The following is a 25,133-nucleotide window of genomic DNA, read 5'->3' as shown; positions in this document are numbered from 1 at the left end:
TTGACAGCGCCTGACCGGTAACATGTCTGGATCTTTCAGTTGAGGAGGGAGAAGGGAAACAGACAGAGACCTTTCACAGAAAGTTTACTGCTGCACTTAAAATTTACAGCTGTTGCGATCTGGAATCTTTCACCTGCATGCTGTGAACATGAACAGCTCTTTTGATGTCTTGGTGAATGACTGCACAAAACTGCCTTCAGCTTATTCTGTTCCCAGATGGCATCTTGGCCAGTTTTAGCTCATATTAAAAACTACATCAGAGCCAAGAATTAAGGATTTTTTCTGAACAAAAGAAAAATGTGCGTTGGAGATTTATTTGTTAATGTGTGCAGTGTGCGTTGGTCAGTATCTTGCCTTGGTTAAAGATAAAGTAAGCACCTTGAAAAATAATTTCATTCAAGGAGGCTAGCTGGTGTGATTGAAAAGGAAAAAAAAAATTCACAGGTTTCAAGTCAGTCCGCCTTGTGTCCAACGAGGGGCATACACGCGATGGGTCGTACTTGGGCTGCTCTTGGTTGTTCGAGATTGGCCTAGTGCTTCATGTCGTTGGTGTGTGCCTAAACTGGACCAGATACTGGGCAAGACGACAGCTCAGTGACTATCGCTGATTGCTGTGCAGACACATGGATTTGGGCCGGTGTCTGTGGGAGTTTGCGCATTCTCCCCGTGCTTGCGTGGGTTTTCTCCGGGTGCTCCGGTTTCCTCCCACACCCCAAAGATGTGCTGTTAGGCTGATTGGCAGTAATAAATTGTCCCTAAATCAGTTTCCCTCAATCTGGATGACCATAAAACATTAGACAAGGGTCGTGGGTGGAGAGGGGGACTGGTGGTGTTGAGATGGCGGCACAGGCTCGTTGGACCGAAAGGCCTGTTTCCCGGGCTGTTTTTGTTCTTTGTTCTTTGATTAATTAAACTTTGTCTCATCTAATAAAATGAAAGTGATCCCTCTCTCTTGTTTAGTAAATCTGTAACATCCATTCTTTATTCACTCACCTAGTTTACCTCTAGTCACTCACCTAAGGGCGACACGGTGACACGGTGGTTAGCACTGCTGCCTGATGATGCCAGGGATCCGGGTTCAATTCCAGCCTTGGGTCACTTTGTGGAGTTTGCACATTCTCCCCATGTCTGCGTGGGTTTCTTCTGCTTGCTTTGGTTTCCTCACACAGTCCAAAGGTGTGCAGGTTAGGTTGGCGATGCTAAATTGCCCCTTATGTCAGGGGGATCACCAGGGGTTTCAGGGAACAGGCCTGGATGGGATTGTTGTTGATGCAGGTTTCATGGCCTGAATGGCCTCCTTCTGTGCTGTATTTTAATTCAGATATCTGATAACTCAAATTTTCTCGGTCCAAAAATAAATTTGGATTAATAGCAATAAAACACGATAGAGTTCTAAATTAGCCAATCTTAATCCAGTGGTCAAAATCTCACAAGCGCAAAACTGCTGCCTTTTAACATAGTGATTTACCATGAGTTTTGAATAAAATTTAACTTAATTTTGACATTGTCAAATTGCATCCATGACAGATATGATTATGTGTATTTATATGAATGTTCTGAACTCTGGTTACTTACACGCCTACACTGTATGAGATAAGAATATTATTCAGCAGCATTTGATGAATATACATTAGTGAATTCATCCCCCTGGGTGATTGCACTTCAAGTTGAAACCAAAAGATCAGTTTATGTGCAGAACATTATTGGCCCTTACCCCAACAGTTGCATACTTATCCATAGTCTCTTAATTAAATGTTGTGTTTTTATAACCTTCCCTTCCTTTTGAGTGCAGATGGAAGCATTGCTTATAGCTGTTCCCATTGCCAATATTAATAATACAGTTCAGGTGAAACCACATTTAGGAACATTAGGAACAGGACTGAGCCATTTAGCCCCTTGAGTCTGGCCACCATTCAATGAGATCATTGCTGATCTGCAGCCAAACTCATTTATCAGCCTTTGCCCCATATCCCTTGACACCTTTGGTTAACAGAAATCTATTGATTTCCAGTTTTGATATTTACAATTGATTTAACATCAGTGCCATTTGCAGGAGTTGACCCAAAACTCTCCCGGACTTTGTGAATAAAATTGTTTCCCAGTTTCACTCCTGAAGTGTCTGGCTTTAATTTAATGGGCTAACATGATTTTCTTTTGTTATAAAACTGATGGAAATACCTCTCTGAGAAAAGTAGTGGTTAACGCTGACTTATTTTCAAATTCAATGGATGTGTAAATGGGCCATTAAGTAAATGGTCTGACGTAGCTAAGGAAATGGTGTTTTTTTTTTAAAGAGTGAGTTTCAATTTGATTTGATTTATTATTGTCAGATGTATTAGCATACAGTGAAAAGTATTGTTTCTTGTACTATACAGACAAAGCATACCGTACGTAGAGAAGGTAACGAGAGAGTGCAGCTTGTAGTGTTACATTCATAGCTAGGGTGCAGAGAAAGATCAACTTTATGCAAGGTAGGTCCATTCAAAAGTCTGCTGACAGCAGGGAAGAAGTTGCTCTTGAATCGGTTGGTACCTGACCTTAGACTTTTGTACCTTTTCCCGACGGAAGACAGTGAAAGAGAGAATGCCAAGCCAACAGGAAGTGCAGACAGAGCCCATGGATGGGAGACTGGTTTGCGTGAAGGATTGGACTACATTCACTACCTTTTGTAATTTTTTTGAGGTTTTGGGCAGAGCAGGAGCCATACTAAGCTGTAATACAACCAGAAAGAATGCTTTCTATTGTGCATCTGTAAAAGTTAGTAAGGGTCATAGCTGACATGCTAAATTTCTTGGGCCACTTCAGTTTTACATTTTACATTTGCCTCCCTTTGTATTTCAGTGTTATTAATGGTGCTTTACCAAGTTGGGAATATTTCATTATGAACTTTACATGAACGTTCTCCAAAGAGTAACATTTTATTTCAGTTGGATGTATTGTTGAGAGTTGGTGAGTTTTGTTCCAAATTGTCCATGAATTTCCACCCACATCTGCCATGGGCACAACCAGCATGGCGGGCGCAAAATATTGCAAGACTTGAGGGAAAAAATGGTTTCTGATTTTTCCTCGCCCCTCACCAATGATGTAACGAGGTTCCTGCCTTTTATGGATGGGAATTCATCTCCATGCAATTTAATATGATTAGCAAACTTCCCTGCCATATCATTTTCCACCTTTGCAATTTCCCCCCTCGTCACGTCAGCAAGGTTTATAACTGCTTTTCATGAACATGAAGCAATCAAAGGGAACTCCTCAGGAGTGCATAGATAAGTATAGCCCCTCTGGGGAGAAGGATGTGCCCCCTTGTACTGCCAGAGTGACCGGGTGGGCCCTCTCGGGAGCTCCATTATTGGGGGAGGGAAAGGTACCCACCGTTTAAGGGTCCTTCAGCCTTGGGCAGCCTCCCAGCTGCCATTTTTTTTTCTGGTCTTGCCCTGCCAAGTGTGACATCAGGAGCCATTCCTCCAGCGCTTTTTTCCCCCTCAAAGTGCTTGAAAAGATGACGGGGAAAGCCAGCAATGTAACTGGTGAGTTGCACATCACTTTTTCACCTGAGATATAGGAAAGAAAATGGAAAATACTATCCATCATGTTTACATTGAGAACCAGTATTGTAGCAGTGTTTCAATCAGCAGAGTCACTCTCTTATTTCCCATGTATAACAGTGGTTGCAACCTTTATACCTTGTTTCCTTCCACAATTTGCAAAAAGTCAACAATTTACACATGTTTGGGTGACAAATCTGAAATAATCCCATTCTCGTCACCACTGAAATAATCCCATCCTCGTTGCCACTGAAATATCCCATCCTCGTTGCCACTGAAATATCCCATCCTCGTTGCCACTGAAATAATCCCATCCTCGTTGCCACTGAAATAATCCCATCCTCGTTGCCACTGAAATAATCCCATCCTCGTTGCCACTGAAATAATCCCATCCTCGTTGCCACTGAAATATCCCATCCTTGTTGCCACTGAAATAATCCCATCCGCGTTGCCACTGGAATAATCCCATCCTCGTTGCCACTGGAATAATCCCATCCTCGTTGCCACTGGAATAATCCCATCCTCCTTGCCGCTGGAATAATCCCATCCTCCTTGCCACTGGAATAATCCCATCCTCGTTGCCACTGGAATAATCCCATCCTCGTTGCCACTGGAATAATCCCATCCTCGTTGCCACTGGAATAATCCCATCCTCGTTGCCACTGGAATAATCCCATCCTCGTTGCCACTGGAATAATCCCATCCTCGTCGCCACTGGAATAATCCCATTCTCACCGTCACTGAAATTACTTCTCTAAGGTCAGTGTCCCTAACCAGGTTATTTTTATTTTCAAACTTGTCTCCACTCCTAACAGTGCTTTTGGTACAAAGTCATAATCCAGAGTACCAGTGGACCTGACAGTCCTCATTCTGTACACATGTGAGACTCCCTGATTGGACAGGTGATCATTACCTCAATCAGGGAGCTCATAGTCCAAGAGACCCCCCTAATGGGTCTCACTGAGGTCATTACAATTTGGTTTGTGGTTCATGCTGCAGAGTTTCCAAATTTGCCCTGGCATAAAAACTTCACCCAGGGAGGTCAGGTGTTGGCAGGCACTACATAGGGCGTATGATTTGGCTGATTTTCATTGCTAAGTTTAAATATAGTTTTGCCACCTAGTTGTCTTTTGTATGACTTTGTTAGCACACCATAGTTCTGTCCTCTATTGTACTTTATTCTCCCATTTAAACTGAAAGTGATAAGTAACCACATAATGGAAGAATATTTAAGGGCCATTCTACATTGATATCTATAGGGCTGACTTGATCCCTAACATATTTGAACTGAGGAAACACTGGTCACAGTTGCACCCATATCTGAGATTTGAGGTGCCGATTGTTTTGTGCCTCAGGCCTCAGTTGTGGGTGTGAACAGGAAATACTGAGCTGTGAAGTAAGGGAGAAATTTATGGGGGAAGATAGTGGTGTGATGGTAACATCAGTAACTAGTAATCCTGAAATCTTGGCTGAAGCTCTGGGGACAGTCCAAAGATGTGCAGGTTAGGTTGGTTGGCAGTGCTTAATTAACCCTAGTGTCAGGGGGATTAGCAGCGTAAATATGTGGGATTACGGGAATAGGGCCTGGGTGAGATTGAGAATTATACAGACTCAATGGGCTGAATGGTCTCTTTCTGTACTGTAGGAATTCTATGATTATATGACATGGGTTCAAATCCCACCATGGCAGATGGTGGAATTTAAATTCAAATAATAACTCTGGAATTTAAAATGAGTTTCAGTAATGGAGATCATGGAACTATTGACGATTTGTGATTAAAAACCCATCTGGTTCACTAATGCCATTTAGGGAAGGAAATCTGCTGTCCTTATCCGGTCTGGCCTCCATGTGACTCCACGCAGCAATGTGACCAATTCTTAACTACTGCCCTGAAATGGATTATGGATGGGCTAGCTTTGCCGGAAATGCCCACACCCGATGAAAGGATAAAGAAAAAAATCTGTCTCATTTCTGTCGGTTTGCCTCCCACTCAGTTTAGTCTTTAGGCCAGCAGTTAAAATTCCAATCTAAGTGCGGAAGTTTCCTGCCGTTTGCACCAGTGGGATTTTCTGGTCCCCCTGCAGTGAATGGAGATAGAGCTGAGTGCCAAATTCTCTGTCCTCGCTTGCAGTGGCAGTAGGGCTTGGCGAGCTGGAAATTCCCAGCCTAAATGGTTCAACGTTTCTGTTCTCTGTACATGTAACTCCTGCCAGAGTGATGTCAATAAGATGATTTCCAGTACTTCACTTCCACATTTCCATCATATGTCTTTCTGCTCCTACACCATGGATGGTAGGGGATGTCAGGTCTTCCTTTCCCATGACAAGTGCTTAAAGAGCCCAACCGGTGGTAAAAGGCATTGGTTACGATCATTCAGTTTGGCTGAAGCAAGCAAGTTCTTTTTCAAACGGTTGCTTAGTAGTCCAGAACTTGAATATTGCTGAAAAAAGACACATGTTGCTGAAACTTTTCAAGTTGCACTCATCAGGACGAATGCAAAAATGCTAAATTTCAAACCATCACAACAGTTTGTACTACTGGAGAAAAGGGTGCTGATTGATTGGCAAATCGACTCTGATTGGCCGAGGGGTTGCCATAAAGATAGCACCACACCACTATCTTCCCCCATTAATTTCTACCCAACTTCACAGCTTGTTTGCACCCAGAGTTGAGGCCTGAGGCACAAGAAAATCAGCACCCCAACTCTCAGATATGGGTGCAGCTATGACCAGCATTTCCTCAGATCAAGTATGTTCAGGATCAAGTCAGCCCTGCAAATATTCAATGTAGTTGGCCCTTAACCACATAATGAAAGAATATTTTCTTACCACTCTCAATTTAATTGGGGGTGTAAAGTACGATAGAGGACAGAATTATGATGTGCTCACCTTGTCATACAAAGGCCCATCAAGCTCCTGGTTAATTCAGAAAAAGTGTAAGGCTCGAACAAGTTCCTCCTGTATCAGATGACAGATTCCTGTGTCTGATATACATTGCTTTCAGCAAGCATAAATGAGCCATGTTATGAGTTTGAATGATTAACTTAATCTTCTAAATTCTTTCACGGGATGTAGGTGTCACTGACTAAGCTAGTATTAATCGTACGTTCCTATTTGCCTTCGAGAAGGTGGTGGTGAGCAGTTGCTTTGAATCGCTGTAGTCATGTGGTGTAGATACATCCACAGTGCTGTTAGGGTGGGAGTTCCAGGATTTTGACCCAGCAACAGTGAACGGACGGCGATATAATTCCAAGTCAAAATGGTGAGTGACTTGGAGGGTGATGGTGTTCCCATGCATCTGCTGCCCTTGTCTGTCTGGATGATTGAGGTCACAGGTTTGGGAGCTGCTGTTGAAGGAGCCTTGGTGAGTTGCTGCAGTGCATATTACGGATAGTACACACTGCTACCACTGTGCATTGGTAGTGAAGGGAGTGAACATTGAAGGCGATGAATGGGGTGCGAATCAAGTGGGCTGCTTTGTCCTGAATAGCGTTGAGCTTCTTAAGTGTTATTGGAGCTGCACTTATCCAGGCAAGTGGAGAATATTCCATTCGAACTCCTGACTTGTGCCATGTAAATGGTGGACAGGCTTTGGAAAGTCAGGAGGGTGCTGATCTGATTAAACAAGCCTCTGTAATACATTCTTTTCAATGTCTTGACAACCATCTCAGTTAAATTTCCCATATCTTTTGAAAAAGGGCATTAAGTTATGGATCTTTCTCCAGGACACATCTTGGTCAGCTTTACGATAGGAAGCTATCAGCATTTTCTAGCAGTTGTTCTGAATTCTATAATAATTTAAACTAGGATGGCATCATCTTTGGATCTGATTCAAGAATAAAGGTTAGTCATTTGCTTCCTGAAGACGGTTTTTATATTGTCATTCTGAATTAATCTTTGTCATCAAAGTAAAGAGATTTTATTCAAGAGTTTGGACATTACTTCTAACAGACACCAGTCTGAATAGATGAAAAGTAAGTTGAGCTGTTTCCTGGCATATCACTTGTCTGATGATAAAAATGAAAACATATGAAAAATAGTCTATATCATTCGTGACAGGAAATGTGTGCTGAGCTTTACAGCTGAAGCCCTTTTTCACCAGAATGTTGCTTTTAGCCTGCCTTCCAAAGAAGTTAATTTAAGGTTTCAATAATATTTATATCCAAGCATTTAAAGTTTCACTTAATTGAAAGTATTTGCACAACTTTGGAAATAAGTTGGGATTTGTGAATAAAAAGCAAGAGATATTGCCTGAATGCAACTGAGTTCAATCAGTCTTGCGTTATAACATTTTCTGCAATCTGTTACATTGAATGGGAATGTTACTGGTGAGAAAATCTCTTTCCAGTTTGCATTATTTACCCTCTGCCCCGCACCGTTAGAAGGAAAATTCATTAAAGATACTTAAGTCCCTTCCGCGTAATAGAAACCATGAGATCCCTCCTGTCAGTGACAGCCTGTGCGGTTACTCCATGTCAAGTCAGAAAGCTGTAATAGAGCTATTGAGTTGATTTATTCTCTGCTTGATTAAGCAGCCGCACAAACTCACACATAAAAACTATCACACACTCGCCAGTGGCTTGGAATCCTGTTTAATATGAACATTACACCACTGCTTTAATGTTCAGCTGCAGTTGTAGCTCCAAGAATTCATCTAGTTTCAGCGTGACACAGAGTCTAAGTGACCTGGAAACTTTCTGGATCAACTGTCCTTCTTCATTTGAAATTATTGGGAGCTGCAAGCCAGCTCCTTTTAAAAATGCTGAGCTGTAAAGATTTTATATGTGCTTTCTTACAGAAGCCCTGCAGTGCTGAAGGAGGTCATTCGGCCCATCGAGCCTGCAACGACAACAATCCCACCCAGGCCTCATGCCTGTATTTACCCTCCTAACCACCCTGTCAGTAAGGGGCAACTTAGCTTGGCCAATCAACCTCATCTGCACGTCTTTGGACTGTGGGAGGAAACTAGAGCACCCGAAAGAAACCCATGCAGACACAGGGAGAAGATGCAAACTCCACACCAAGGCCAGAATTGAACCTGGGTCCGTGGCCCTGTGAGGCACGATGCCATTGTGCCGCATGCCGTGGGTTCCTTAAATCACCAAAATCAGGGACTTCCAACAAAGGTAGTTTATCCCTGAGCTCAACAGCTATTGACAAAACATGTGCATGGTCCACATTCCTGAGAATAATTCCCATGATCCTGCTGTCTTTTGTAACCACCTCATCACATTCTCATGTGACCACTAGGCTTACAGTTTTGATACATTCTATTCAATTCACCTTTCTAATTGATTTTTTTAAAATATCTGTTCATGGGATTTGGGTGTCGCTGACTAGGCCAGCAATTATTGCCCATCTACTGGGTATTTTAAGAGTCAGCCACATAGTTGCAGGTCTGGAGTCGTATGTAGTTCAGACCGGCTATGGACAGCAGATTTCCTTCTCTAAGGGACATTAGTGAACCACATGGGTTTTTTACGACAATCAAAAATTTCTTGGGTCACTATTAGACTTTTAATTCTAGGTCTTTATTGAATTCAAATTTCATGATCTGCTGTGATGGGATTCGAACCCAGGTCCCCAGAGCAGCCTGGGTGTCTGGATTATCAGTGCAGTGACAATACCACTATTCCATTGCCTCCCATTACAAACATAAGTCACCTGCAGTTGGAAGCATGACCCCATAATATGCCGACTGTATGGTTGCATGTTAAACTTCTAAAGACAGAATGAGTATTTGGTTCTCTTTATACTGACCCTACCCCAGACTGCAATGGCTGCAGCAATAACTAAAGGGAAATATTTTAGCTGCAGCCTATTTCTGAACATTTGAACAGCATTCTCTGAAATTTCAATGGTGTAATATTATTCATGTGAAAATCAAGCAGCTGAGTGAAGTTTAGCAAATGCTGGAGCTCTGTCCATCTGACATAACTATTAAGATTTGTTACAAAGTGGATCCTTTTTAAGGTCAGGCTGACATACACATATCTAACAATCTGCTTTTAATAAGCAGAAGACAATTCAATATTTGAAGCAATGACCTGTAAACCAGTATTTATCTTGGATGTGGAGGAAATCTTTGTTCTCTGTCGCAACCGATTGAGGCCTGAAACTGAAAACAAAATAGCTGGAGATGAGTTGGTCAACTGCAACTTGGAAGGTTATCAAATATCCTTTGTACTTTGTCAGAGAACTGAATGTAAACCTTATTTTTTTTAACGCAAAGTGACTGATATTACCTATGTCAATCATAAGTAATTTATCTGAGTGAATGGAAAAATCTATCGGTGAGAATTTCCTGAGCTCTTCCCTGCTCTGCCAGAGAGTCGTTGGAATCCCCTTTTGTGCACAACGAGTTTCTGCTAAAGGTGTGGGGCAGAACAGGAGGAGATGCTTCAGGGGAATTTTTGACTTGTGGGACTAAGAGGCCTTGGGGGTGGGAATTACTTGGTCACCTGCTCTCATGATTTGCAACTTTAACTGCACCTCATGCCAAATGGTTGTATCCAAGCTGTGGCAATACTTTACAATGCTGTGTCAAATTCTGCTGGTGATTTACATCTGACTGAAAGAATCATCAGGAATGTTGGGCAGGAATAGATTCCAAAGTAATCTGGAATCATCTGCTGTTTATTGCAATTTGTTCTTTTCCAATGAGTTGGATTGTATTCCAGGTAAATTCACTTCAGATGTTTGAGCACAGAGGGCGACCGTGGAAATTGCAGCATGAGGTATTCCAAATGTAAAAAAAACTTGGATTCAGACGTTCAAGGGAGGAAGGTGAATTTCTAGTTTATAAATTTGGTTGGAGTCACACAGTCTTCGTGGTAATGATTTGTCTCTGTGAAAGGGGCCGTTGTGAGACTGGGGACTGGTGTGACATAGGGGTGGCACAGTGGTTCGCAGTGCTGCCTCACAGCGCCAGGGATCCAGGTTAAATTCCAGCCATGGGTGTCTGTCTATCTGGAGTTTACACATTCTCCACGTGTCTGTGTGGGTTTCCTCTGGGTGCTCCGGTTTTCTCCCACAATCCAAAGATGTGCAGGTAAGGTGGATTGGCCGTGCTAAGTTCCCTTGGTGTCCCTAGAGGGATTAGTGGGGTAAGTATGTGGAGTTACGGGGATAGGACCTGGATAAGAATCTCTGTCAGAGAGTACAAACTTGATGATCTGAATGGCCTCCTTCTGCACTGTAGGGATCCCATGATTCTATTCTATGACAATGGGATGCAGTTCTGAGTTGTACGAATGGCTCTTTATCCACCAGTGATAGAGCTTTGCATTTGCTTGCTCACAATACAGCACTCTTAAAGTTCATTTATTAGTGTCACAAATAGGCTTACATTAACACTGCAATGAAGTTACTGTGAAAATCCCCTACACACTCCAGAGAAGTTAGCACAGCCTATCAACATAACCAGCACATCTTTCCAGTGAGACGATACTGGAACACCCAGAGGAAATCCATGCAAACGTGGGTAGAACGTGCAGACTCCGCACATTGACCCAAGCTGGGAATCAAATCCAGATCCCTGGCACTGTGAGGCAGCAGTGTTAACCAGCGTGTCACTATACCTCCCCTGCTCAACATCTTCTGAGTTCTGTTAAAACTTAATATCAGGAGACAGCCAATCTGTGATGTATGATTTATGACACTGTTATTCCAATGAGTTGCACAATAAGGTCTCTGCACTTAAAAGAATGAGCTGCACACAGCAAAAAAAAAACCTAGAGGAACCAAACATTGGTTCCGACATCTTACTGCTAGGTACTACTATCCTGAACAGAAGTGTGCGTTTGCGTACATCATGATCACACTGGCTGTGAGCCAATTGGACGACTGTCCTTTGAACTGTATCCCTAATGTGTAGTGGAATAGGCTTAATTAATGATCTCATGGTGAAGGTATCATCCCTATGTAGCAGTGATTGATCACAATATAATTGAATTTCACATTCTGTTTGAGGGAGAGAAGAGTGGGTCGAAGACTAGAGTTTTAGACTTTGGTAAGGATGATTATGAGGGCATGAATACAAATCTAAATACAAGTGAACTGGGAAATTAAGGGGTAGGTCAATCAAGATGCAGTTGCAAACATTTAAGGAGCATTTTTGGAATTTCTAGAACACACTTAACAAGTTGTCCAATCAAAGGCTACAATGCAAAGTAAGGGCTCATGGCATAGAGGGTAACATATTACCACAGATAGAAGATTGGTTAGTTAACAAGAAGCAGAGAATAGGTACAAAGATAGGTAAGAAAGTAAGTTTTCAGGAGGAGGTAGAGAGTTTGCAAAGGGATATAGACAGATTAAGTGAGTGGACAAAAATTTGGCAGATGGAGTATAAATGGGGGAAAATTAGAACTTGTCCACTATGGCAAGAAGAGTAGAAAAGCGGTCTATTCCTTAACTGAAGAGAGATTGCCAAATTCAGTAGTACAGAGGAACCCAGGGATTGTGATACATGAATCACAAAACGTTAGTCCACAGATACAACAAGTGATTAGGAAAGCAAATGGTAGATTGCTGTTTATTGGAAGGGGAATGAAATATAAAAGTAAGGATGTTTTGCTGCAGTTGTACAGGGCATTAGTGATTCCACATCTGCAGTACTGCTTACTTATTTAAGAAAGAATATGAAAATGTTAGAAGCAGCTCAGAAAAGGTTTGCTCGACTGATTCCTGGGATGAGGTTGATAGTGGTTATCTTGTGGAGAAAAGTTGAACAGGCTGGGCCTGAATCTGTTGAAGTTTAAAAGAACGAGAGGCAATCTGAAACTTATAAAACCCTAAATGGACTTAACAGGACGGATGCTGAAATGAATAAGGTGCTCCCAATGGAGACGGAGATTAGGAGATCTTTTTTCACTAAGAGTCACGAATCTTTGGAGTTCTCTACCCCAGAGTGTTGGAGGTAGAATCATATTTATAAGGCAGAGGACGATTCTTTATTAACAAGGAGGTCAAAGGATATTAGGGGTAGGTGGGAATGTGGAGTTGAAGCTACTATTAAATCGACTATGTTCTTATTAAATGACAGAGCAGACTTGAGGAGCCAGGTTGACCTGCTCCTAATTTGTTTATTCACATTGATCCAAATGATGTTTTCAGAAGGGGGACCAGGGAGAGAAAACTGGTAAAATTAAATACATATTTTATTGAATCACTGCAAAGTATTTTCAACTTTGTTATACTCCTTTTACAGTGAAACTCAAGTGGTGTGACCTGTCCACTGGCATGTTGGTCAAAGTCACTCACTGACTCTTAAGTAGAATTATATAAAATATACAGCACATAGAACCTAACCACTCCATGTTCACACTTAATGCTCCACTTAAACCCCCACCTTCTCTTTCTCATGTAACTCTGTAAACGTAACCCTCTAATCTCCTCAGAAACTTACTTTGCTTCCCATCAAATGTGACTCAGAGTAGCTCTTCACCTCTTGAGTCACAGCGTTTCAGATGTAAGTCCAACAAACATCAAGCCTGTCACTCCAGTTCAATGCTGAGAGAATGCTGCACTGTCAGAGATGCTGGGAGCAATCTTACCAAAATAAATTCTAAGCGCTGAGTGAGCATGAGGATCTGATCGGCGAGCAGGGTAAGGGCAAGTGAGCCCAGATGATGGCATCCGAGACTCATTAATTATATTTAAATGATATTATGAATATTGAAATCAGGAGCAAGGTCAATTTGGCTGGCCATGAGTGCTGGCAACATCACGAGTCTAAAAACTGAGTGCAAAGCAGATTTGTTTTGTCTCTCGTCCGATCTTACCAGCTGGCCTTCCCAATTGACTGGCAGAATGAGCCGGTAAGTTTCCTCCCACTGTCTTCAAAGTGACCCTAAATCGGGATTCCCGTCTATTCTGCTCAGGTGGATGTGAAATATCCAGTGGCTCTATTTTGAAGAAGAGTGGGTGTGTTATCCTTGGTACTATCGCCAATATTTATCCCTCAATTAATATCACAAAAACAGATAACCTGGTCATTATCACATTATTCTTTGTGGGAGGTCGCAGCACACAAAATTTGTCGTCCCATTTCCTACATTACAACTGTGACTGCACTTCATTAGCTGCAAGGTATTTTGAGACATCCAGCGGTTGTGAATAGTGCGTGTGAATTGTGAGACTTTATGATTTGACCTATGTTATTTACTTCAATTTATGCACTGTGGCAGTGACTTCTACATCTCATAGCTCTGCAGGGAAAAGAAATTTCTTCTGAATTCTGTTTTGATTTCTTATTGATGACAATCCGATATTGATGATCACCAGTTTTGCTCATTCCAGTGAGTGGGAAATTTTCCTTTGTCAAAACCCTTAAAACCATTATTACATCACCCCACAGCTTCTGGTGGGTAAACCTTCCAGTCTTCTCCTTGCAAGTCTTTATTTGGATCCTTTCCTATGTCCTTTGGATCCTATATTCTTAGAATAGTGAGCAAAACTAAACAGTATTCCCATGTGTAGTCTTGCCAAGTTTTGATACAAATTCAGCGTAACCTCTCTACGTTTCAATTATATCTCTTTTTAGAAATAATTCATAGGACTTGGTTTGCTTTTGCTATGACCTTATTGCAACTTATTGAAATGATGAATTTATACTGTCAGGTTTCTTGTCCTCCGTCCCACTTAGATCCTTACTTTCCAATATTAACCTCCATGTTTTTATCAAATTGTATTAAGGCAGCATAGTGGCACAGTTGTTAGCACTGCTGCCTCACAGTGCCAGAGACCCAGGTTCGATTCCCAGCTTAGCTCAGTGTTTGTGTGGAGTCTGCATGCTCTCCCTGTCTCTGTGTGGGTTTTCTCTGGGTGCTCCAATTTCCTCCCCCAGTTTGAAAGACATGCCGGTTAGGTGCATTGGCCATGTTAAAATTCTTCCTCCATGTATCCGAACAGGTGTAGAAGAGTGACAACTAGGGGATTTTCATCGCAGTGTTAATGTAAGGCTATTTGTGACACTAGTAATTAAACTTTAAATCTCTCTATTTGCTAATTGCATGCCCATATTGTAAGCTCATTAATCACCTCTTGTAATCTCTTATAGTCTCCAGTGTTGACTATCCTTTCCAATTTGTTGTCATCTGCAACTTTATAAATTATGCTTTCTAATCTAAAGTCTAAATAATTTATACTCATTCTGAGCCACAGTGGTCCCAGCATTAATTCATGTGGGACCCACATCCCACCTTCTGCCAAAACGAATAACTATTCTCTGTTTTCTGTATTTCAGTCAGCCAGTTATCCATTCTGCCCTGACTCCACATGCTCATGGAGGTAAATTTGCCAACCATCTAGGATTGGCTGACAATCTCCAGGAATTCAACAGTAATCTCCAGAAACCTGCTGTGTGCAACTCTGGAGAAAAATCATCAGGACGTTAAAAAAGGATATTAAAAATTAAATTTATTTGAACATTTCTCTTTGCCAAATACAGAAATATTGAAAATAGGGAAAGAACACTCTGTTTGGCTGGCAGTCAGGCATTATCCAATTGGCCAATGCGTCTTTGTGCTTTCCAATTGGCATGGGAATGTGTGTCACAAGGATGGATGTGTTGGCTGATGACTGGCTGGAGCTTAGGTTCAAGTCACGTGGTGAAATCTCCAGGAATACATCTGATTATAGTTGGCAGCCTCCAGGAATACAATTGATCGTAGTTAGCAACCTTGAGGATTACAGTTGGCAACCCCATCATTGGGATATTATTAGGTACTTTATCAAAGTCTTTGTGGAAATCTAGATATATTGTATCTACTGCGTTACCCGTGTCTGCCCTCTTTGGGTGGGATCTTGAGCCCACCTTCACTGTCTTGTGAGAACAATGCGAGGGCTCAAGACCCGAACAAACCTGGAAATTTCAAATCTCACCGGAGAGATGGTGATTTCTGAGTTTTGCCGCCCCTCGTCGTAATCAGGTTTATGACTATAATGAACCTGATTTCAATACATTTTAATATATTTGCATACATTTAAACACCACCCACCACCCTCCCCCCACTATATATTGCCGTATTTTCAGACCTCGCTGAAATGATACCATTTTGATAAGGTTTAAACAGGTTCACCCAGATGTGAATTTATTGTGGAGAGTAAAGGCGAGTATAGCCCTGGGGAGAGGGACATGGCCATGCAGTGGCCTGGCACTACCCCCTGGCACAGGTTAGCACTGCTTGGTTGGGACCGCCATTTCTACCTCAAAATCCAGGCTAATATTTACCCTTTTCTCTATTACTTCAGTTCAATCCCATGAAGTTTACCAATCAAGTGAGCCATTCAAGACATTTAGAGTGGAATTTTTATGAGATTTTTTTCTAAGTGTCAGGCGGGTGTGAAACTGGTAGAGTTCCAGATCCTTTCTTCGGATGAGTTTTCGGGCCCAATCTTAAATTTTGTCTTAAATTTTGGGCGAGTTTGTTTCTCGCTACAGAAGGCCGTGAGTGCGGCTTTAAGTGCCTGACAGCCTGCAAAGAGGGGTACTGCACATGTGCAAACCCCTGATGCTGCACATGCGCAAACCCCTGATGCTGCACATGCACATTAACAGTAGCAGGTGTCTGACAGATAGAAAGCTGCAGGCAGCCTCAAGTGGCACCTCCCTGACAACCCCCCCCCCCCCCCCCACCACGCAATCGCAGGGGTATACAGCCTGAAATGCAGTCACTTCTCCACCCAGACAAATCATGGACCCCCTCCCACCCTCACTGATCACAGACCCCCTCCATCCCTCACAAACTGCCCTCCCCCACTGATGGCATGCAGAGTGTCAACGAATCCCCCTCCTCCCACTGGCCCCACCCACATTGGCTCCTCCCCCACTTGCCCCACCCACCCATTGGCCCTGCCCCCTGCCACTGCCCCCCCATGGGACCTGTCAACTCATTGGTCCCTCCCATCTACAGGCCTTGCCCATCCACAGGCCTCGCCCCTGAAACTGCCCAGTGGGCATTGCCCAGGCGTCCAATGGGCATTGCCTAGGTACCAGGGTGGCACTGATCTGGCACTGCCCAAGGGGCACCCCTACCTTGCCCTCAGGTTTTCTGGGATGCCTCAATGACCTCTGGCTCCACTGGTGAGTACTTCACAACTGTTCCCCGTTTATGAGGAGCAGGTGTTTTCCTCGCCAGAGAGAATTTCTCCCAGTGACGCCATAAAGGGAAAGCGAGCTGGGATGATTGAGTGCCAGACTCACTGAAGGCATTCAAAACACTATTTTAATTAATTTCAATAAACTAACCAGCCTCTTGCCGGAAATCCGGGTGTCGTAAAATTGCGACAGTCGTGAAAACCAGCGCCATTCATGCTAGCCGCTTTATGCCCGGTTTTACAGCATTTTGCTGCCACAAAACGGGCATAAAGTGGCAATAAAATGCCACCCTTTGTGTTCCACCAAAGTTCACCAGATAAGAAGCAAAAACTTAAATTCGATATTAATCCCTTCGTGGTTTAGAAACACAAAAGTTGAACATAATGCTCTTAGACGTTATGCACACACAGCAAGATGGGTTGATTTTATTTTCTTTCTAATCAGCCACCTAAACTCGGATCTGACTGCAAAATTGTATCCTTCATCTTACAAACACCAAGCCATTTGCCACAACATTTCCCTCCCACGGGGGCCAACGGTTTAATCGAAACTGAGGAGGCAGAAGCAAATTCAAGTTCAGTTCCACACAACTTAAACTGCTGCATTCCCAACACTGAATTAAAGAGTGCATTAACTACTTCCTGCAACTTATCAGGGAAAAAGTGAGAAGGGAGAGATTAAGTCACTCCACAGCGATTAAGCACTTGGACTGGATTTTCAATCTTTTTGTCCTTGTGGAATAAAACATTTAAGATTAATGCTTAAGATTTACTGTAAACTCACAATTACAGGAGTATTATTTCATTAAGTTACACATGCGGTCAGGTATTGGATTATTTCCCTATATTAGAATTCTCAAGAAGTAGATCTGGTTCTATTAATCTTTACTTCAAAACATTGCTTCCAGCAGGTTTCTCCCAGACATCTTGTCCTCAGTTGGAGATAGGGAACCGTGATGAAGTAGATTCTCTGGGTCATCGTTCATTGTTAATATTACACCAATAATTCACCTGGTCTCTTGTGAGGTACTAACAAAATAAATTACCATGAAAATTGGCACTTTGTTATGAAAAACCAACCATAGTTCACTTAATAATCTACAGACAAAGGGACCTGTCACCCCTGCCTGCACTGGCCTGATCCATGACTTCAGCTCACACCGTGTGGGCCATCTCTTACATTTCCTCTGGAGTCACCTAACAAACCATTCAACTGCAATAGAGATGGGCAGTAAACAGATACTTGCTTGCCAGCATCATCCTCATCTGCAGCACAGTGGTTAACACTGCTGCCTTACAGCGCCAGGGACCTGAGTTCGATTCCCGGCTTGGATCACTGTCAGTGTGGAGTTTGCACGTTCTCCCCATATCTGCGGGAGTTTCCTCAGGGTGCTCCAGTTTCCTCCCATAGTCAGAAAATGTGCAGGTTAGGTGGATTGGCCATGCTAAATTGCCCCATAGTGTCAGGAGGACTAGTTAGGGGATGGAGTTATGCATGGGGTTAGGGGATAAGGTCTGGATGGGAATGTAGTCAGTGCAGACTCGATGGGTCGAATGGCCTCCTTCTGCACTGTAGGATTCCATGATTCTATCCCAAAGGCAAATCTAAATTAACAAAAAAATGGAGATTACAATATGATGAGAACAGACAAAAAGCCAGAGAAATTTTTGGCACAGTGGTTAGTACTGCTGCCTCACAGTGCCTGGAACCGATTCCCGGCTTGGGTCACTGCCTGTGTGGAGTTTGTACATTTTCCCCGTGTCTGTGTGAGTTTCCTCCGGGTGTTCCGATTTCCTCCCACAGTCTGATGGACATGCTGGTTAGGTGCATTGACACGAACAGGAGCCGGAGTGTGGTGGCTAGTGGAATTTACAGTAACTTCATTGCAGAGTTAATGTAAGCCCTACTTGTGACTAATAAATAAACTATAGCTTTAGCTTTAGAGGAAATAGCCATTCCTACCCAATGTTGTCAAATACATGAATAGGACGGGAATGGAGAGATATGGTCCCCCGATGTTGTCTACATGGACTTCAGTAAGGTCTTTGACAAGGTCCCTCGTGGCAGGCTGGTGCAGAAGGTGAAGTCCCAAAGGATCAGATGTGAGCTGGTAAGATGGATGCAAAATTGGCTCGGTTATAGAAGACAGAGGGTAACAGTGGAAGGGTGTGTTTCTGAATGGAGGGCTGTGACATGTGGTGTTCCTCAGGATTAGTGCTGGAACCTTTGCTATATGTAATATATATGAATGATTTGGAGGAAAATGTAACTGGATTGATTAGTACGTTTGTGGATGACACAAAGGTTGGTGGATTTGCAGATAGCGATGAGGACCATCAGAGGATACAGCAGGATATAGATCAGTTGGAGACTTGGACGGACAGATGGCAGATGGAGTTTAATCCAGACAAATGTGAGGTAATGCATTTTGAAGGTCTAATAAAGATAGGAAATATACAGTGAATGGCAGAGCCCTTAAGATTATTGATAGGCAGAGGGGTCTGGGTGTACAGGTACACAAGTCACCGAAAGTGGCAATGCAGGTGGAGAAGGTAATCGAGAGGGCATACGGCATTCTTGCTTTCATCGGCCAGAGCATTGAGTTTAAAAATTGGTAAGTCATGTTGCAGCTTTATAGAACCTTAGTTAGGCCGCACTTGGAATACAGTGTTCAATTCTGGTTGCCACACTACCAGAAGGATGTGGAGGCTTCGGAGAGGGTACGGAAAAGATTTACCAGGATGTTGCCTGGTATGGAGAGGTTATAAGGAGATGTTGGAGAAACTTGGTTTGTTCTCACTGGAATGACAGAGGTTGAGGTGCGACCTGATAGAAGTCTACAAGGTTATGAGGGGCATGAACAGAGTGGATAGTCAGAAGCTTTTTCCCAGGGTGTAAGAGGTAGTGGAAGCAGATACGATAGTCAGTTTTAAGGGGTTTCTGGACAAATACATGAATAGGATGAGAATAGAGGGGTATGGTCCCCAGAAGAGTAGGGGGTTTTAGTTCAATTGGGCAGCGTGGTCAGTGCAGGCTTGAAGGGCTGAAGGGCCTGTTCCTGAGCTGTAATTTTCTTTGTTCTTTGTTCAACCTGGATGATTATTTGAACTTTCCTTTCAAACCCATGTGTTGATGTCTAATGTTGAAGAAATCTAAGAGTTGCTTGCCCTTTTTCCTTTGAAGCAGATCAATGTGATCTGATTAATATTTCGCTCATCGCCGCACCCCCCCCACCCATCTCAACTACTCAACTCAACATAATCTCTGCCAACTCCCAGTTTAAAGATGTCAGTTTACCCAGAATTAATGATTTTCTCTGTAAATTTGCTCCACACACCCATTCCCCTTTGGGGAGATGCGCACTGACAATTTGCACGAATGTTCTCGAACCCCGTGTTCAGTGTCGAAGTTACTTTTCTTGAGTTAACCATATCAATAGCTTTCATGATTTTAAAGCCCAGTACCATGTTCCCCGCCCAAAATGCATTTTGATGCTTGAGTTTCAGAATGTCTCAGATCATCCTGACCATTTTTGTTTGATCCCTTTTCAATGCACGTAAACCCTTTTTGAAGTAGTGTAAAAATATAATGTGCTAGAAACCTAGTGATGGACTCACCATTGGCATGTCTTGTAATTCAAGATCCCTCTTCAGATGATGTGGAGGTGCCAGCGTTAGACTGGGGTGGGTTCAGTAAGAAGTCTCACAACACCAGGTTTAAGTCCAACAGGTTTATTTGGAATCACAAGCTTTTGGAGCACTGCTCCTTCATCAGGTGAGTGGAGAGGTAGGTTTCACAAACATGGCAAATATCGACAAAAACATAATTGCAAGATAAAATATCTTGAGATATTTGAGAATAATTGCAAGATAAAATATCTTGCAATTATGTCTTTGTTGATATATGCCATGTTTGTGAAACCTTCCTCTCCACTCACCTGATAAAGGCACAGCGCTCCGAAAGATTGTGATTCCAAATAAACCTGTTGGATTTTAACCTATAGGTGGAAGGGAGTTGGATGTGTTCTTAGTGCCTAACTGAGGATCTGGTATCTCACCTTACTCAGATCAGCTACTTCAGCCCAAAACCTGGATCAGAATTTGTACCGTCATAGTCTGTATACACACTAAAATGCTGCACAGTACATTTTTCCATTGAGTTTTCAGAATTGAAAAGTCTTTACTTCTCCTATTTTCTCTACCAAACACAAATAAACACTTTTTTTTAAGCTCAAGATCTCCATGGACAGCAATGGAAAACTCATTTCCAGCCTGTTTTTGGTGGCAGAGTTTGGATTCGGCTTGGGGTTTTGACCTTGATCTGTCAATGTAAATCCTGTTTCTGAGTTCTGAATCAAAGGAGGCATTAATGAGATCCCCCCTCTGAGACGGGACTCATGCTGATGCATGAATCAGATACACAGGGAAACTAGCCAGTCTAAACTGGCAACAAATAGTTCACTGCGTCTCTGACCAGCTGCAGTTCTCTGTTCACCTTGCCCTGCAGTGCCTGTTGTTTACTGTGTGTCTTTCAGACAATGGTTCAACTTGTCTTTTTCCATTTCTCGCGGTTTTATCCGCTGCGCTGCAAACATCAACTCCTTGCCGGAGTGTAGGGATTGCCAGGCCTCTTTGCAAATCCCCCAAGTGATTGCCCTTAACCGAAAGCAGAGGAGTGTTGACAGGCTATTCAATTCTGTAGCCAGTAAAACAGTGTCCAATCCTGACTCCACTCAACACCCTACACAGATGCATTTCCAAAAGAAAAACACACAGAAGTTTTCTTCTCCGTTACCAAAGGCTCGGTGGGAGTTGAAGTCTCTCCAACACTGCATCATCAAACTGGCCCAGGCACTATATGGCCAGTGTCTGGCATTCCACAGGATCTAGAGCCCTGGTGGACTGGGGAGGCAAGAGCTGCAGCCAAACTCAGGCCTGCAGATCTCCATAGCTAACAATAGCATCGAGAGCAGTGACTGCTCCCAACAGTGCTCAGAGGCCCAGCCCAAGGATCACCATAGGATTCCAAGACATAGGGCTGTGGTGGGGTGGAACAGGGATCAACAGAAAGGGAAGTGTGCGGGAATTGGGGACAAGGGCAAAGGCTTTCCTGGGCTTCCCCTTCCCAGTGCCGGGTCCCTTGACTGGGTGTCTGACAACAAGACACCCCACCTACCCACTGCCATCACAAATTGCCTCCCTCAGAAATAAAACCACCCAAGCAAACCCGACATAGCTTAATTGTCATCCCGTGGGCAGGATTCCCATATTGGCCCTTCACATTCCCAACCTCCTCATACCGGATACACACCATAGATACACCTCACCCCACCTCCCACCTACCCCCATGCCTGCTCTGTGGTCTCCATTAAATTCCACCTATTTGTCAATTATTTGCTGTTTTAACCAGTAGCAATTGGGAACAAAAAACAAAAAAAATTACAGCACAAGAACAGGCCCTTCAGCCCTACAAGCATGCACTGACTATGCTATCCATCTGAACTAAAACCCCCCTACCCTTTCAGGGACCATACCCCTCTATTCCTATCCTATTCACGTTTTTGCCAAGTAGTTCCTTAAAAGTCACTACCGTACCTACTTCCACTACCTCCCCCGGCAGCAAGTTCCAGACATCCACCACCCTCTGTGTGAAAATACTGGCCTCATACATCTCCTTTAAACCTTGCCCCTTGCATCTTAAACCTATGCCCCCTAGTAATTCACTCTTCTGCCCTGGGAAAAAGCTTCTGACTATCTATTCTGTCCACACCCCTCATTTTGTAGACTTCTATCATGTTGTCCCTCAACCTCCATCGTTCCAGTGAGAACAAACCAAGTTTCTCCAACCTCTCCTCATATCTAATGCCCTGCATATCGGGCAACATCCTGGTAAACATTTCTCCAAGACCTCCATATCCTTCTGGTAATGTGGCGACCAGAATTGAACACTATATTCCAAGCGCAGCCTAACTGAGGTTCTTTAAAGCTGCAAAATGACTTGCCAATGGAAGTTTAATTTTTCATTATCATTTCCAAGTATATACAGGAATAAAGATGGAGGATGGTGAAATTGAGTCAAATTAAAGAAAGATAAATAAAGAGGAAAAGAATGATTGGATTGAGAGACAGAGAGGAAGGATAAGCAAATTGTCCACCAATTTAAAATTTGACTTCATAAAATAGGTGCTTCATACAGGAATGAGATTGAATAATTTTAATTAATAACATATCAACAGATATGTTGATTGGCATTTCGTTAACAATTGTCACATTGTTAGAATGATATTTACACTGCTAAATTACCGCCCTAACTTACTTCAGCAAGTTTAATGGACAATTAATGTTCAAAAACTGGCAATGAGTGAGAAATTTAGGCTGAGATGCCAGTTCCGAAAAGCCAAGAATGGAACAATATAAGTCGACCAGGAAGATCCACGATTCACAGCTCACAGGACATCTCCTTCTCCCCTGAACATGTTTGTGAATTTTTCCACCATAGATTTGTTAACACACTGTCATTGTTCCAGTGAGGATGGCATATTGAAAATTTTTTTATTCATTCATGGGACATGGGCGGCACTGGCTGGTCAGCATTTATTGTCCATCCCTAGTTCCCTGAGGGCAGTTGAGAGTCAACCACCTGGCTGTGGCTCTGGAGTCATATCTCGACCAGCTAAGGATGTTAGGTTTCCTTCCAGCAAGGACATTAGTGAACCAGATGGGTTTTCCAACAATTGACAATGGTTTCATGGTCATCAGTTGATCCTTAATTCCAGATTTTTTTTTGAATTCAAATCCCACGATCTGCAATGAAGGGATTTGAATCCTAGTCTCCAGAACATTAGTTGAGTCTCTGGATTAATAGTCTAGTGATAATACCAGCAGACCATCGCCTCCCCAAATCATGGTTTGTGTCTGACATCATATTCGCCATTGTTGCTCTGGTAAAATCCAAGCCAGTTATCCCTGACAGCAACTTCTGGGAGCCTGCACAGTGCAGCTAAATGTGGAAATCTAGAGAGAGCTATCAGTGATTCTACACTTCCCCGTTGGATGTGACATTAAAGTCACCCCAGATTGCAATCAAGTAGAAATCATTGAGCTGATGGAAAGTAGAGCAAAGGCAAAATACTGTGGATGCTGGAAAGCCGAAATGAAAACAGGGTCTGAAAAAGGATCTTTGACCTTGAAGTTAGTTCTCTGTCCACAGGTACTACCAGACCTGCTGAATATTTCCAGCATTTTCTGTGTTATTTCTGATGGAAACTCGTCCTTCTGCAGCATTAGGGTTGGTTTTTCCGACCCATCCCCCATCCTCGTGGTGTGTTTGCGACAGTGGGGTTAGCCAGCTATTGGCAGTGATGGGATCTTCCCCAGTCCCACCACTGTCAATGGGGTTTTCCATCGTTCGCATCCTCCGGGAGTCCCGCAGGGTGGGGAGGTGTTGTTTGTCCTCAATGCGATGGATAATCCCACCAGTATGAATGGTTGGAAAATTCCACCCACAGTCTTGCAGTAAAAGCCCTTGAGAGCTTACACCTTGTTGACTGAGGTGTAATTAGAACCATAGGAAACCCTGCAGTGCCGAAGAAGGCCATTCAGCTCATTGGATTTGAACCAACCCTCCAAAAGAGTATCTTGTTCAGGCCCAACCCCTTCACAATATCCCCCAAACCCCATGCATTTACCATAGCTACTCCAACTAACTTACACATCTTTGGACACTAAGGGACAATTTAGCATCTTGGTTTAGAACGGGTCACCAAAGTTCTGTATTTGTGTTAAGAAATCTTGCTGCTGCTAAAAAGCTAATTTGATATTTGTGGAGTATCACGTTTCTTCAGTGTGTCAAAAAATTCACAACTACTATTTTAACTACTTACTATGGAGCTCAATCATATATTTTAGTCTCTGCAAATAGTTCAATTGAAAGTGAAGAATTCAGTGATTTGATTTGATTTATTATTGTCACATGTATACAGTGAAAAGTATTGTTTCTTTCGCACTATACAGACAAATCATACTGTTCATAGAGAAGGAAACAAGAGAGTGCAGAATGTAGTGTTACAGTCATAGCTAGGGTGTAGAGAAAGATCGACTTAATACGAGGTAGGTCCATTCAAAAGTCTGACAGCAGCAGGGAAGAAGCTGTCCTTGAGTGGGTTGGTATGTGACCTCAGACTTTTGTATCTTTTTCCCGATGGAAGAAGGTGAAAGAGAGAATGTCCGGGGTGTGTGGGGTCCTTAATTATGCTGGCTCCTTTGCCGATGCAGTGGGAAGTGTAGACAGAGTCAATGAATGGGAGGCTGGTTTGCGTGTTGGATTGGGCTACATACACGACCTTTTGTAGTTCCTTGTGGTCTTGTTCCACAGTTTAATGTCTGTGAGAATGCTTCAATACAATTGGCTGTTAACTCTGTTTGATGCCATCACGTGATGCCTGGAGATCCCCTGGACTTGGTGACAGGTTCAGACTGGCGGCAGGG

At 43.0% G+C, this 25,133-nt stretch overlaps 1 protein-coding gene across 1 annotated transcript in view; it reads left to right on the top strand.

Annotated features, from left to right (window-relative positions):
* Positions 1 to 25,133, top strand: part of emid1 (EMI domain containing 1) — a 355,515-nt gene that overhangs the window by 220,076 nt on the left and 110,306 nt on the right. The gene's annotated exons all lie outside the window — the stretch shown is intronic.

Source organism: Carcharhinus amblyrhynchos, chromosome 20 (assembly GCF_965287045.1).
Source record: "Carcharhinus amblyrhynchos chromosome 20, sCarAmb.v2.hapA, whole genome shotgun sequence".
Taxonomy (NCBI): domain Eukaryota; kingdom Metazoa; phylum Chordata; class Chondrichthyes; order Carcharhiniformes; family Carcharhinidae; genus Carcharhinus; species Carcharhinus amblyrhynchos.
The sequence above is the reverse complement of the archived record's forward strand: the minus strand, read 5'-3'. Positions and strand labels throughout refer to the sequence as shown.